Here is a 14,998-nt window from a genome sequence, read left to right on the forward strand (position 1 = left end):
ATGAGTTATGTTGTCAAAATAGTTTTCTTTTCTTTCTAAAAATATTTTTTAATCAGCTAATTCAATAACTTGGTGTGAAAGATCTTCACTGAGAAATCAGAATCCAAATAGATCTAGGTGTTCTATTCGCTTGTTAGTCGGGTCCTTCCTGACCTAAAATTGCACCACATTTGGCTTAAAAAGAAGAACTACCAGCACACCTCTATTAGGTGAGTAAACTGAGTACACACCCTTCCTAGCTCTTCCTGTTGTATGCCAGAGAATTAACATCTTTGGCTCCTAGCTTTCTCACCTGTTAAGTGGGGTTTGCTCTATTTAATGAAGTTAGATGTTGATAGTGTTTAGCAGAGCATCTGGTCCTTTGTGCACCCTCAATAAATGTTGGCTATAAGAATTATCATCTATTTTTCTGCTTTTCTCTTATCAGATTGATAAGTGTTAGAGTATCACATACTGGCACAAATTACAGTTCAATCAGGAAAAGACTTGAAGAGTTCTCCATATTTTGCTTTGATTCTATCCTACTTTCCTTAGGCCAAAATCTAACCTTTTCTGCATATTTCCTTCTCACTCATATAGTTTTCTATTAACCCCTTTAAGATTATTTTTATTTCCTTAATGGACATTCCTGCCACATCTTTAATGATCTCGTTTCCCACATTTGCCTCTAATTGAGGTAACATCTTTATTGTGTCATCGGACCAATTGCTCATAAAACGTTCATTAATTCCTCATGGAAAATAATGAGGTTGGTGGGAATAGTGGCTGTCATAATATAAAAACACATTTTCAGCAAGTTGCTGTAATTTAGTATCTTCTAAATAATCAGTGCTGTTTAAAGCTCAGTATTCAACAACCAGTTGATGTGATTTATTCAGTAAAAACTAAATAAACCTACAAACCCACCCAGACACACATTCAGACTCACTGAATATCTGTCTGCCTAGATCCAGTGTTTTCTTGTTCTGTCTAAGGAATGATGCAGAATTAATGCTATCCATTTCTATAAAATACCACAGAGTTTTTCTCTTTAAGATATTAAAAATAAGTCTTCTGTATTATCATATTTAATACTGATCATTTAGGTCACTAGCTTCATAGGTATTAAAACCTTTGAAGGCTTTACCTTGGACCTAGAGAAAATCATCACCGAACTCCATTAGTTGGAGTTATTATACAGTTTGGTTTTGTGTTACCATTTAATTTTGTATCATGCCTGTCAGTAGCACTGAATACTGCCTCTTTTTTCATAACCTTTAAATGGTCATGCTTAATGCTTTAAAAGTTAATATATGCTAGAGACTGTATTAAATTTGCTAGTACTGAGAGCTCATAATATCATTTAAAGTTACCCTAACTGTAGGTAATATGATGTTAGCACACATGTCTATTTCTACCCTCATCTTAGTCCCTATTAAAATAGCCACAATATGTGACATGCTTAGCACAATTGCTGGTACATAATAAGCATTTAATAAATGGAATCTACTATATTTATTATGATTAAAACATAAAATTGTAACAAATTTGCTTTAGCTCTGAAAGCTCTGAAAAGTTGACTTCCACTTGAAGAAATAGTTGAGGTATTTTCATAAGATATAATGTAGACATGACCTATTTAGAGGTAGGGCTACCTCAACATACAACTCAGAACAAGTTTTTAAAAAAAAGCAACTGAGAAATGACTGGGAATACCTCAAAAGTACATGCAAATGCCTGCTAGTTTGGCAATGATGAGGACTGAAGATGATGAGGCAGGGCCATCGTCAGTTGGGGCAGATGAGTATATGTATGTATCAAGTCGTAACCCTGCAAATTAGTTATGTAATAGCTATATTGAAGCAGAACTCTATGGTGCCATTTGATGCTGGGCTACACTTAACCCAGATGGGCATACAGGAAAAGATACAGTTTTGTCATTGATAGCCTCTAATAAAGATAAACATACCAGGTCATGGATTGAGTACAATGTGTTAACTAAATCTTTGCTGTAACAAATGAGAAAGAAATATCCTACCACACAGAAGTAAAACTCCCTTTCTAGATTGCCATTCTCAGACTGCTGGATCTCTGCAATGGAAATGTAAAGGTATCCTATACTTTGGTCTTGCCTTAAAATGTTCAAACAGTGACATACAGAATTATTGATGGAAATATCTAACTCAAGCATGGTGTAGCATGGATGTCTTTTTGAAAGGATGTCCAATGGGAAGGCTAACATTTTAAAAGGTTCCATTGAGGCTAAATGTTTTATGTGGAGTATCTTGTTTAATCCTCACTAAAAGTCTGTAACAAGGGCCCTATATTCTGCCATTTTAGGAAACAGGAATAGAGAGGATAGCTAACTTACACAAGGCTGCACAGATAGCTGTGTCTAAGAATTTGAGTAAGGCTGAATACTGTCTGTTCTATTAAAAAATGAGATACTCCTAGGTGACATTGTCAAGAGAAGTGTCTAGATGAAAATGAGGGGAAAAGCCAGAATTCTGCAAATGAAGAGGTTGGGAGCTGAAAAAAAGAGACAGGAGGTATTGACAAATTTTCGATAAATTTTCAAAGGGGAGGAGCCAAAAAAGGGAGCAGTAGCTGGAGCTATGTTTGGTGTGTAGATCATGTTGCATTGCAAGATTTCTCTTTGGAAAAAAATGAAATGTAAAAAAAATTAAATGTTAAAATATTAATGAGACTGAGCTCAGAGAGAAGGAAAATTCGAACATACACAAGAAAATATTCAAGGGAATGTGGTGCTGGAAAATGCACAAGAGTTGTATTTGGGGGCCAAGTAGAATGATAAACTGTATACAGAGGGTGACCACATGTTCCAGTTTTCCCAAGACAGTTCTGGTTTACGCCTGTTGTCCTGGAATCATTATTAACAGAGTCTCTCTTTTACTTTCAGAAGTATCTAAGCTTCCACGATAAATTATATGGTCACTCTCCTTAGACAGGAAGACAGCATGTCCTCGTATTAGGAAGAAAGGAGAAGGAGGTTGTTTTCAGTATAAATTAGTTCATAAGTTTGGTGGATGGAATTTGAGAAAATTCTGTTCTTATGGTCTCTATTTCCTCTAGGAAGGAGAAGTTAGGGTTATCTTTTGAAAACACTTTTGTTAAAGGGTCAGGGAAGGGGGTGGGGATGAGGTGAGTTCTAAAATAGCTGTGGGATGGGAGAGATGACTCACAAAGTAAACCAGGATGATAGGGCAGCATTAAAGTTTTAGTAGAGAGCAGGACCATGAATATGGAGTGGCATCAATCTGCATGGTTGCAGGGTTTTTCCTCCAGTGTTGCTCTGCTATACAGCTGTAAGTTCAGAAAATAGCAGAAAGCTAAATTCAAAGGCAAGACATAAGTGTTGGAGTTTTGTCAGGAAGGAAAATAGGGCAAAGGATTTAAGACTATTGCAAAAGAGAGATTGAAGCAATGAATCATGGAATCTTTAGGTACAAAATACACCTATAATTTCTCTTTTCTTTCTTTTCTTTTTCCCTCCCTCCCACCCTTCCTTCTTTCCTTCCTTCCTTCATTCCTTCCTTCCTTCCTTCCTTCCTTCCTTCCTTCTTTCTTTGTTTGTTTTGAGACAAAGTCTCACTCTGTTGCTCAGGTTGGAGTGCAACGGCACAATCATAGCTTACCGTAGCCTCAAATTCCTAGGCTTAAGTTATTCTCCCACCTCAGCTTCTTGATTAGCTGGGGCTACAAGTGTGTACCACTGTACCCAGGTATTTTATTTTATTTTATAGACGGTCTTGCTATGTTGCCCAGGTTGGTCTCAAACTCCTCAAGCAATCCTCCAGTCTCGGTCTCCCAAAATGTTGGGATTACAGGCACGAGCTACCATGCCCAGCCACACCTATGATTTAATATCCAAATATGAAATATCCTCAGATTTGAGCCTAGGATTAAACACTATAGCTCCAGCAATATGACAGACAAGATAATATGAAAATCTTCCTACTACAAACACCCAGAAATGCTGGGCTAGTCGTATAACTCGTAAGAATAAAATGTAAATCTCTGGAAGCTCAAAATGCACAGGAACTGCAAGAACTGTAAACTCAATGGGCTGGTTTCTTGTTGTTCTAAAGGTAATAGGACAGGTGCTCATCTCTATAAACTAGGAGATTGGTTTGAAGACCATTAAAAGGGATTAGTTTGAAAACCCTTAAACGGGCAGGAGACAGGGTCGTGGCCCATGTGAAATGGAGGTTAGCATTCAGACCCTTGTATAAAGCTGAGAACCACAAAAGTAGAAAGATGGGCTAGAAATTCCATCTACAGGCACAAAAACACAACAAAATGGCTTGTCTCTCTTTACTCGTGAGGGAGAAAAAACCAGGTCTTCTTAGGAGTGAATATTCAACACCTAGGACTATAGCTTTCATAGGCTTGATATTGACTTAATACCGTCAGCACTGTCTGGGAATTCTCAGCTGGAAAAATAAACATACAACCTGGTTTCAGGCTGGGCACAGTGGCTCACCCCTGTAATCATAGCACTCTGGGAGGCTGATGGATTGAGCACTGGAGACCAACCTGGGCGACATGGCAAAACTCTGTCTCTACAAAAAATACAAAAATTAGCCAGGTGTGGTGGCACATGCCTGTAGCCTCAGCTACTTGGGAGCCTGAAGTGGGAGGATGGCTTGAGCCCGGGAGGTGGAGGCTGCAGTAAGCCAAGATCATGTCACTGTACTTCAGCCTGGGCAACAGAGTGAGACCCTGTCTCAAAAAAACAAAAAAGCAAAACAACAACAACAAAACCTACATACACACAAAACATGGGTTCCAGGCCAAAAAACCCACATACACACAAAACATTGGTTCCAGGCCAAAAATTTAACAAGAAAAAAAGTTCAAAGAAGAAGCACTTTACCCAGGTTACATAGGCTTTTCATGGATACACCTATACTGAGGATGAGTTCACAATGCAAAATTGTCACACCTACAGAAAACAATGTACCTTGAGTGAGTGTTATCCAACGTAATATACAAAGAAAATTCAGTTAACCAAACAACATCATAGAAACTATAAAATAAGTATGCTTAAAGCAATTAAAAATACAAAAGGAGGAATAAGAAAAGCTAAAAATACATTAGGGCCAGGCACAGTGGCTCATGTCTGTAATCCCAGAACTTTGGGAGGCTAAGGCAAGCAGATTACTTGAGGTCAGAAGTCCAAGACCAGCCTGGCCAACATTGTGAAACCCCATCTCTACTAAAAATACAAAAATTAGCCAGGCATGGTGGTGCACACCTGTAGACCCAGCTACTCGGGAGGCTGAGACAAAAGGATCTCTTAAACCTGGGAGGCAGAGGTTGCAGTGAGCCAAGATTGCGCCACTACACTCCAGCCTGGGCAACAGAGTGAGACTTTGTCTAAAATAATAATAATAATAAATAATAAATAGGAAGACAGGCAGTTTTGAAAAATAAATATAATTTTAACAAATGCAAAATACAATTAAAAATAAAATTCAATGGATGAGTAATAGTATATTAGATAGGCATAAAGAGATAATTCGCCCATTAGAAATCAGCTCTTCAGAATTTAGAATTCAATACAGAAAGAGTTTGAAAGGATGGAAAAGATGAAATTGAATTTAAGAAATGATAAAAGATATATTACAGAAAGAGAAAACACAGAAAATATGAGAGGCAGTGCTCAAAAACATGATGACTAAGAACTTTTCAGCATTGATGAAAGACTTAAATCTTCAAGTACATGAAGCATGCCAAGTCCCAATCAGTAAAAATGAAGAGCAGAGAAATAAGCATTTCACACCCAGTCAAATCATAATGAAACATCAAAGACAAAGAGATTATCTTAAAATATTGAAGACAGATTACTTATAAGGGACAACAACTAGGATAACAATAGAGTGTGGGGAAACTATCACTTTCCTCTATCCTTACAATTTGGTAAAGCCACATGGAGGTTTATAAAACATAAAAATCAAACTTTAAAATGTGTATAGATTTGTCTCAGCAATTTAACTTCTGAAAATTTATCTAAAGGGATATTTGCACAAGTATATGTTCAAGATTATTTGTCACAAAGCTCCTTAGTAAAAAGTTGTAAAGAACTTAAATTTGCATCAATAGGAGACTAACTAAATATGTGATGAAATTCCATCAGCCATTAAAAAGAACGAGATGGATTTATATATATTAACTTATAAAATTACCATATATCTGACTTGGACCTGCTTTCTGCCTCTGAGCCTCAGCTTTCTCTTCTCTAAAATAGAGATAAAAGCAGAACCTACCTCTTAGGATGCTTGATTATTAAATAGTTAATATAGACACATAGTGTATACTACATAATTATTTGCTGTTTTATTATTTATTTCATGTATTTAATAAGTACTTGTATAGTGCTTACCATGTGCAAGATACTGTTCTAAATGCTTTGGAATATTAATTCATTACCAATATAATATGTTCATAAGTGAAAAAGGAAGTTAAAGAACACTATATCTTATTATTATATATTAGAGTACATGTATATCAAACTCTTAAGTCATCATCTTTGCATAGAAAATTATACAGGGGTGCCGGGTGCAGTGGCTCACACCTGTAATCCCATCACTTTGGGAGGTCGAGGTAGGTGAATCACGAGATTAGGAGCTCGAGACCAGCCTGGCCAACATGGTGAAACCCCATCTCTACTGAAAATACAAAAAATTAGCTGGGTGTGGTGGTGGGCACCTGTAATTTCAGCTACTTGGGAAGCTAAGTCAGGAAAATTGCTTGAACCTGGGAGGCAGAGGTTGCAGTGAGCAGAGATTGTGCCACTGTACTCCAGCCCCAGCAACAGTGTGAGAAAAAAAAGAAAGAAAATTATATGGGTGTAACTTCTATTTTATACTCTATGTAGGTCTATACTTTTTGCATCTTTATAAAGAGATCTTTATAATTAGGAAGATTAATACATGCATTTATGCTTTGGAAAAAAAACACTTCTTCCAAATATTATACTATTTTGATAAAGTAACATGAACCTTTCTGTTCATTAGTTTGATATTTTTGCAGTTCTGTTGCTCCATTGAGCTCCAGGACAAACTCAGAGATGGGAAAATTTTGTCAAAGGCAATTGATTCCTATGTTGATTAGGGTTTCACAACACTTGGATATTGGCTGAAGAATTTTGAAGCTGAAGGTCTATCAGGGGAACCAGCCTCCAATATTTCAACGTATGTTCTTTTCTATTTTCCCTAAGTGTCAGCCAGTCTGAGAAATAAAAAGAAAGTACAAAGAGAGAAATTTTACAGCTGGGCCTCTGGGGGTATCATCACATATTGGTAGGACTGTGATGGCGACTCTGAGCCACAAAACCAGCAAGTTTTTTTAGGGATTTTAAAAGGGGAGGGGGTGTACAAACAGAGAGTAGGTCACAAGGATCACATGCTTCAAGGACAATAAAGATCACAAGGCAAGGCAAAATTAGAATTACTGATGAGCGTCTATGTCCCACTGTGCACACATTGTTTTGATAAATATCTTAACAGGAAACGGGGTTTGAGAGCAGACAACTGGTCTGACTAGAATGTACCAGGCTGGAATTTTCCAATCCTAGTAAGCCTGAGGGTACTGCAGGAGATCAGGGCGTATTTCAGTCCTTATCTCAACCGCATGAGACAGACACTCCCAGAGCAGCCGTCTATAGACCTACCCCCAGGAATGCATTCCTTCCCCAGGGCTATTCCTTGCTGGGAAAAGAATTCAGCAATATTTCTCCTACTTACACATCTGTCTATAGGTTTTCTGTGAGCAGAAAAATATGTCTCTATTCTGCCCGACCCCGCAGGCCGTCAGACCATATAGTTATCTTTCCTTGTTCCCTGAAAATTGCTGTTATTCTGTCCTTTTTCAGGGTGCACTGATTTCATATTGTTCAAACACATGTATTTTACAATCAATTTGTACAGTTAATGCAATCATCAAAGGGTCCTGAAGTGACATACATCCTCAGCTTATGAACATGATGGGATTAAGAGATTAAAGCAAGACAGGCATAAGAAATTATAAAAGTATTAATTTTGGGAACTGATAAATGTCCATGAAATCTTCACAATGTATGTTCTATTGCCGCGGTACCAGCTGGTCCCTCCGTTTGGGTTCCCTGACTTCCTGCAACAGAGGTCCTGATGAACAGGATGTGGAACATACCATTTCCTTTGGGAAGGAATCAATCCTTAAAGCTGCTAAGCTTGAGACCTACAAGAGGAAGTTGGCAGAGCTACCTAGATAGAGGAAGTGAAGGGGGTCAGAGAACAGCAGCCGCTTATGAAGTCTCCACCCATCTGACTCTTCTTTTCTATGTATAAGTGGAAACCTGAAATTTATGATTTTATAGTCTGGAATGGTTTGGAGGATCCAGCACAAAAGTTTTGTTAGGATTCTGATTTCTCAGTGAACATTTTCCACACTTTGTTGGGTGTTACTGACTTACAGCATAAAGGGAAAAGTAAAACAAAGGTAAGTTCCTACAGGAATGGGAAGCACCACTAGGTAATAACTATTTAGGTATACTGATTTAATATTGACAGGGAAGCCTCTGTTGTTTCCCAGATGCCACAGTCATCTGGAATGTAGAAAAAGTTTTCAATCTTACAGCTGTGGAGGCTCTTCTAGGAAGGTTAAGCCCTGTCTCAGGCCCCTGTGTGCCAAAGGGCTCTAGGAGAGGATTCATGGCAGGATGTGACCAGGGAACATCTTATTGTCTGATGTCACCAGAGAAATCTACATATCATATTTCATACATTCTAAGATGTTCATTTTTTTATATTTTGGCATATCTGGGTTGCATGTCAGTCATTAATCCCTTATAATGACAATTTTAGTTTCTTTGTTGCATATTTTAATATCTCTGAAATTGAAATTTGTCTTACAGGTGCTAAAGGCATTCACACCCAGTTTGTGGCTTCTGCCCTCCAGCTAAGATCATTCCTTAGCTGTCCCCAAATATGAGAATGAATATACAGTGATAAAACAAAAATAAATCAACCATCTTGGCTCATAAAGCTTAATTTTTAACTAGAAATTTTCCTTCTGCTTGAAATAATTTCATTAGTTCCTCACAGAAATGAAAGCATTATTTTCAGTGGGATGATTCCAGCTAGCCTTTTCCCCTCAAAACCTTTTATTTGCTGCCTATTCATTTTATTAGGTTGAAATAGAGACTAAGTGGCTTTTCAGGGCCATATAGAGGAAATTCTTTTTTAAGAGACAGTTTTGTCTTCTTTTCTAATCCACTTCACATTCTGCTTTAGGTATGGTGTGTAGTCAAAGAGTGATCTATATTTTTTTATATATCTGAAATTATTTTCTCCTGAGTACCTCTAAAGGCCAGGAAGACAGATACTCAGGGGCAGAGGGATATAGCACTGGAACATGCTGATTTGAATGGCAGGGCTGGAATTTTCAATGAGGGTTTGCTATCGTGATTGCTTGGGACAACTTTTGAAATTCTGATTTTACTTCCCTGTTTTGACCAGTGGCATATGCTTCCTTTAAAATGTTAGACCAGAGGGCCAACCATAGTGGCTCATACCTGTAATCCTGGGAGGTCAAGGCAGGTGGATCACTCGAGGCCAGGAATTGAAGACCAGCCTGGGCAACATGGTGAAGCCATGGCTCTACTTAAAATACAAAAATTAGCCAGTCATGGTGGTGGACACCTGTAATCCCAGCTACTCGGGAGGCTGAGGCAGGAGAACTGCTTGAGCCTAGGAGGCGGAAGTTGCATTGAGCTGAGATGGAACCACTGAACTCCAGCCTGGGCGACAGAGTGAGACCCTGTCTCAAAGAAAGAAAGAAAGAAAGAAAGAAAGAAAGAGAGAGAGAGAGAGAGAGAGAGAATATTAGCTCCTCTGACCAGTGCAGGGCCTCATGCCTATAATCCCAATACATTGGAAGGCCAAGGTGGGTGAATCACTTGAATTCAGGAGTTCGAGACAAGCCTGGGTGACATGGCAAAAACTCATCTCTACAATAAAGTAAAGTAAAGTAAAGTAAAGTAAAGTAAAGTAAAGTAAAGTAAAGTAAAATAAATAAAATAAAATACCAGACCATAGAAATCAAATCTTTTAAGGTGATAACATAATTGTTTTTTATAGCTGGGGGGTGTCTTTGTTATAAGTTTTTTAATTATTGCAAAAGACTCATTTATAATTTACAAATATCTAATTTTCTTTTTTCTCCTCACATTCTTTGCCTTAACTATGATTTTTTTAAAATGCACTTATTTATTTGAGGCTGAATGTGGCTCTTACTACATTCTGTGACTATCACATTCAGATGAATACTGCTTTGTGTATAGAAACTGGCTGAATGTAGAGTACTTGAGACCCAAATTAAAATAGATGGATGCTGGAGTGTATCAAGCTCTTGTTGATTGCATTTTCTATTATTATCTTGTTTACCCTTGAAGCTTTAAGCCATTAAGGAAAACATTGGGCAGAAGCTGGAATCAAGAGAGGGCTGTCAGTCAGCAATTGCTGGTGGGAAGAGGTGTCTTGGCACAAATACAAAACTGCAAATAAGAGCCAGGGAGGGTCTAGAAACAGAACAAAAAGAATAGAGTCCTTCTAGATACAGGGTCTTTGTAGGGTTCCCTAATGTTTAAACACGTCCTTATATAATTCCTCAGGACTTTGAAAAGCAGCCTCCTGTCAAAACACGGAGAGACATTTTGGGGAGTGACAAGGTAATGCAAGTCATATGGAGAATTTAAGTGTCTTCAGTGCATGAATCTCCATCACTTGTCAGGACACTTGAGTGCTGCCAGCCCAGTTTCTTTGCAGTCTGGAAGGCTGCACTATGTACCCTTAAGGCCAACAAAATCTATTCAGAAACTTTTATCTGAAGATATTTTTGCAGACATATGAAATGGGTAACACAAGTAGAATTTCGAAAGACGAAAATAAATAATAATCTCTATCTATCTATCTATCTATCTATCTATCATGTCACAGAAGCAGATGTCAATAGATATAACTATAAAAGATCAGCATTTTCTTCAAAATTTTAGACTTCTGACTGTCTTCTTTCCTAGAGATCAAATTTACTTGTTGCATCTACAAAAGTGGAAGCAATCATGTAATGTTTATACCACATTTGATTTGCTTTTTCCTTTGTTTATGCTGCAGCTCTTAATATCACAAATGCCACAGAGAGAGGTATTTAAAACCCCACCGTGTGCTGTGCTCTCAGTGATTGCAGTTTTAATAAAATTTGCAGTGGTCCTGTTCCCGGCATCAATCCTACTTGTTTGATGCCACTAACAGGTTTGATTTGCTGTCATGAATACATTGTGCATTTAAAAACCAAACAAAAGAAAAAATCACAAACCTCTGATATCCCTGGAGGCTATCATGGGGAAAATTAAATCTGCATGATTTAAGAGGATGCATGTTCTAAAAGAGGAGCTTGACCCATTGATTTTGACTTTAGGGGATATTATGGTATATTATGGTATGGTTTCCTCAAAAAAGTTCTATAAGGCTTTCAGAGAAGAATGGTTAAGCGGTCCTTTAGTTGAACAGTTGTCACTACATTTCTCTAAGAAAAAGTCACTTGTATAATAATGGTAGCACTGAATAGATAACACATAATGCTTCAAGTCAACAGATAGTTAAGCCCTCTTAAATTATAGTGTTGAAGAAAATGTACTTCAAAATAATTAAATTTTTTAGTATAATGTTGACATTATATTATTTGAAATGAAAAGTTATTGTGATCTGAAATATGCATACTCTAATTGGAGTGAGTTTTAATGTAATTTTCAGATATTAAAATGAGATGTGTAAGTTTAAGCATACATACACAGTAAGGGAAAATTTCTTTCTCTTTAGTGCATTAGTTCATTCAACAAAGATGCACGGAGCAATGTTCCAGGTGCAACATGAGACAGAGAAGGCCATGCCTCCACTGGGCTTAATTTTAAAATGTGACTATTTTGATTCATGCAAAGATATCATGGAAAGCTATTAGAATTCTATGGCAATATGGAGTTCAAATAATTTTACATTCAGTTATTTCCTTCAGATATCAAATATATGACTCTGACATTGTAATTACTATGTTTATTTCCATGAATAACAAACTATACAAGGCATTATTTTTGGAGAGGATTTAATATAGTGGTTAATAACATGGGTGGTAGGCTCTCAAGAAAACTGCATGGGCTCTAGAGTCTCAGGTAAACTTCTTGAGTCCAAATCCTGGTTCTACTACCTGTCACATGTGTGACTTCTGGTAGATTACTTGTCTCTTTGTGCTTCAGTTTCCCCACCGGTAAAAAACATCATAAATTGAAGAATGTAGAAGTAGATAATATATTTATAGCTCTTACAAGAGTGACTGACACAGAGTAAACACCCAAATAGAAATTATCAATGTTAGTTCTAGAGCTAATATAACTTCTGTGCAACAGAAGCAGTGATTTAAACACTGGTACAGACAATTATAGCTACCTTTTCAATGTGTCATCTTTATCTCTGAGGTGGAAACAATAAAGTCCAATGGCAAAAACTAAATTTTTATTTTAAATAGTTTATTTGTATTAATTTTGGTTCTAGCAAAAGAATAATAACCAACTTTAAATCTGCAAGGAGACCCCAAAGTCATATAGTTCAATTCCTTAGTTTGTAGATGAAGAAATTTGAGACTAGGGGCAGTGGCTCACACCTGAATGCCAACCCTTTGGGAGGCTGAGGCAGGAGGATTGCTTGAAGCCAGGAGTTCAAGGCCAGCCTGGGAAACACAGTGAGATTCCCCTCTCTACAAAAAATATTTATTTAAAATATTTTAAAAAATAAATTTGAGACCAGAAACATCTTTTATTTTATAGATAAAGACACTTGAGACCAAACAAATTGTGACTTTGCCCAGGTTGGCAAAGGAACTTGAGTGTCTTATTCCTAGTCCAGGACATGTTCCACTACCTATTCCGATTCTTTCCTCTTTTTAATATTTGTGTTGTGTAGATAATACTCTGCAGAGTTCACATGCTTTAGTATCAGACAGACCTGCGTGTTAATCCTGACTGCGCTGCTTACCAGTTATGTGAGGTAGGATAATTTACTTGACCACTGCAAGTCTATTTCCTCATTTGTGAAATGGGGGCTAATATTATCTAGAACATGGGGTTCTTAAAATGGACTCAGAGAGCATATTCACAGTGTCTATGCAGTAGTTCTTTGATAAGTATTTGCTATTGTTGGTATTGTTGTCTGTTGTTTACATTGTTATAAAGCTGGATGACATCTATCCAGAGAATACTGCTAGTCAAGCTTCTCAAATTTCATAAATAGAATGTCAACATTAACAACTGCTCATCTGGTCTCCAAAGAACATAAATCTACTTTCAATCAGCAATGCTTTGTACCGGCATTCTTGTTGCTTGTTAGAGATTATAACTTTGGTGTGGCTTCACCGTGACAAGTGATGAAGGGAAGCTTATCTAAGAAGCTGTGTAAAAAGATGCTTTTAATGGCTAACAGGACAGAGGCTATTTGGAGTCAACCTGTTTAAAAAAATAATAATACAACAACATAAAAGAGAAGGTGGCCTTAGTGTGTATCCTGAGCTTATATCATATTTTATTCACTACAGAAATAGATATTTGCCAAAAATCTTGTTGAAAATATTGATCCATTCTAGCACTCACTGCTCCCAAGTAAATCCCAAGTGAGAAATCACTTTAAAAATGTAGTGCCTGGCTGCAACTCTGTGAACAATGGCTGCAGAGGAGCTTCCTGCCAGCCTGGGGAAGCCATAGCCTGTGCCTGATCAGTCCCTTTTTGGGAACTAAGGTTGACTTGATGGAGCCAGTGCTGGCAAAGGTCTCTGAGGAAAACTGACCTGGATTTATACAAGGTCCATCCTTGCAGGTGGTAAGGGAGGTCACTTTCCTGGCAGGCCAAGATCCTTGAGATGTTTTGAAAATTTCAAGGAGAAAGGAATGAGGCCAAAATGTATAGATACTGCAGATGAAATTTTATGGAGAGATTTCCTTGGACTTACATCCTTAGCCTCAGCACAGCAAATTCCTAGAAACTTGTAGAAGACCAAGCTGAGATTTCTTATAGAGACCTCCAGTGGAACAAACTTTAAGAAGGCCAATATGGTTAACATTCTTAATGCACCTGTGTAAAGAACCAGGCTAAATCTAATAAGGCCATACTCAGTTTGTCACCAAGAATCTTTGAGGTTCTTTTTAATCAAAAGTGGTGAGACTATAAGGAAAAATTTGTGCTTAAATGGAAAACTGTGTGTTGTCATTCTAGAGCACACCCGTGTTGTCTTATTCCAATTCCGTGGGAGCTGTTTTACAGCTTTATAAATTGTACATAACTGGCAGCAATGCTAAATCATTCTTGTCCATAGACACGCAAATGAATTCTGTCCAGTGGAAAAACAACCAAAAAACCCAATTTGGCTCTGTTTGCATGGTCATTTTAATATTCCCGATCTATAAATGTGTCTGTCCTCGGGATTCTCCTTTCATCTCGTTGCAACACTTCATTGGTTTCCTTGTGAATGAGTTAAATAAAACCTTTAACTCATGCTTATATTGAAAAAAAAATTAGTGCCTGGGTGGGGGAGAAGGGTCTCCCCTGAGAAACTGACATTTTATCCCTTCCTATAGGAAGTACTGTGTACTCATTTTCTTTTACTTTATTTTTTGCTCTGCCTGGCATGTATCTTAGAATCCAATTTGAAGCTTAGTCATAGTATCTGTTACACCAAACCATCCAGAGGTTTTCTCCCTGATCCTAATATATTGTTATTCATTTAATTTATGGCCATATCAATTATACCCTCCTTAAAACCTCTGTGGAAAGAGAACGAAATAACTAAGTTGATGGATTCATGGAACTTCTCCAAGTGGTTCTCAAATGCCAGTGCACATCAGAAGCATCTGGAGATCTTTTTTTTTTTTTTTCACTTTCATTTCTTTTTTTTCTTTTTTCTTTTTTTATTATACTTT

General features: G+C 37.4%; 1 protein-coding gene across 4 annotated transcripts in view; it reads left to right on the forward strand.

The window, feature by feature from the left end:
- The window catches only part of MUSK (muscle associated receptor tyrosine kinase), a 130,333-nt gene that overhangs the window by 31,936 nt on the left and 83,399 nt on the right, over window positions 1-14,998 (forward strand). The window lies entirely within an intron of this gene.

Source organism: Rhinopithecus bieti, unplaced genomic scaffold (genome assembly GCF_001698545.2).
Source record: "Rhinopithecus bieti isolate Rb0 unplaced genomic scaffold, ASM169854v2 scaffold_5719, whole genome shotgun sequence".
Lineage (NCBI taxonomy): Eukaryota > Metazoa > Chordata > Mammalia > Primates > Cercopithecidae > Rhinopithecus > Rhinopithecus bieti.